Genomic DNA, 1,859 nt, shown 5'->3' with positions numbered 1-1,859 from the left:
AATGGGCCAAATGAAGAGCCCAAATGGTGCTCGAGAAGTGAACTCATTTGTCCAACAATCACATGTACGTAGATACATTTTTGTGTGTGTGCATGTATTATATAGTATTATATAGTATATATTATAAGTATTATGTAATATATATAATAGTACATATTATTATATATAATATATCACATAATACTTATATATGTGTTATGTAATATATAATATAGAATACATGCAACGTAATATATATTATATATGATGTTATATAATATATTACATTACATATAATAGATATAACACATTATATATAGAATATGTATTATATAGGATACACATAATTTTATATTGTATTTATTTTCTATAATATTACATGATATATAATATGTATTTGATCCTCAGTACTTCCTCTAGCCATCCATTCTCCTTTGCTAGAGCCCTAATTAGTAGGGAGTTTTTCCTGATCTCAAGCCTAAATTCACCTCTTACCAGCTCCCAACCCCTGCTTCTTATTCCATCCTCTGTGGCCAGGCAGAATAAATCAAATAAATCCCTCTCGTAGGGCCCGGAGGGCCTTTCAGACCCGGCTGGGCTTGAAGAAGTGATTTTGCTGACTGATGAAGGGATTTGCTCCAGAGCGAAAGGTGGAGAAAGGTCTGATGAAAAGCGGCTGGTCCTCGAAGGCAAGCCAAGTTCTTTCTGCAGAAAGATGGGCATTTCGGAAGCCAGCGCTCAGAATAGTGAGCCACACTGGCGAGGGATGAAGCTGAGAAAGGTTCCAATGAAATATTCAGATGGTGCTGGGAACCCAAGCAAGAGTCTTATTAAACTTGCAGCGCTGACACTCTGCCATCTCCCCCAAAAGGAACGTCTCCGTTGACTGCGACACTGGAAAAGAGGAGCGGTGGCTGCCGCATCAGACGGTAGCCCAGGAATTCCAATTACGGAAGATATACAAGGAACGCTCGTTTCCCTCTTCCCAGCCTAACTAAGCAGTTGAGAGAGATGCTCGGGAAAAACCCGGCTCATTGAAATTCTGGCTGTCTCTTCTGTACAGGATGTGAGTGCCGGGAGAGGTAATTCCTTGAGCCTGATGCGTGGGGAAGAGTAAGCGACTTGGCAAGAGGCAGGAAGAAGTGGGCCTGAAGGAACAAGGAGTTCTGTTGGGGAGATCCCCGACTGCAGACACTGGCCATGGCCACTGCAGGGCAGGACTCTTCCCTGGAAGACGGCCGTCTCACTTTGACCTTGGGCTACCTGTGTGGTGCCTCCACTTGTTTTCTTTTTAATTTTTTATTGTCATGCAAAACCTTTCCTTATTGGTCGTGGTTGTAAGAGCGATACTACAAAGCCAACCCCCCTGAATAAAACTGTAAATGCACCGCTGGGAAACATAGTCTGCTTTGATCACATCCACCTGGCTCCAATGGTTCCTTCTCTGGAGGTGGAGAGTATTCCCCATCGTAAGTCCTTCAGGATTGTCCCAGGTCCTTGCATTGCCGAGAGCAGCCAAGTTTTCACAACTGATCATCGAACAACATTGCTGTTACTGTGTACAATGTTCCTCTGGTTCTGCTTATTTCATGCTGCATCAGTTCATGCAGATCTTTCCAGCTTTTTCTGAAATCATCTTGCTTATCATTTCTTATAGCACAATATCATTCCATTACCAACATGTACCACAATTTGTTCTGCCATTTCCCAACTGATCAATGTCCAATTCTTCACCACTACAAAAAGAGCTACTGTGAATATTTTTGTACAAGTAGGTCCTTTTCCCCTTTTTATTTATTTACAATTTATTTCCCCTTTTATTTATAATACATCCCCCCTTGTTATTTATATATAATTTCTTTATTATATCCTTATTTATT

Source organism: Gracilinanus agilis, chromosome 4, assembly GCF_016433145.1.
Source record: "Gracilinanus agilis isolate LMUSP501 chromosome 4, AgileGrace, whole genome shotgun sequence".
In the NCBI taxonomy this organism is placed as follows: Eukaryota; Metazoa; Chordata; class Mammalia; order Didelphimorphia; family Didelphidae; genus Gracilinanus; species Gracilinanus agilis.
The sequence above is the reverse complement of the archived record's forward strand: the minus strand, read 5'-3'. Positions refer to the sequence as shown.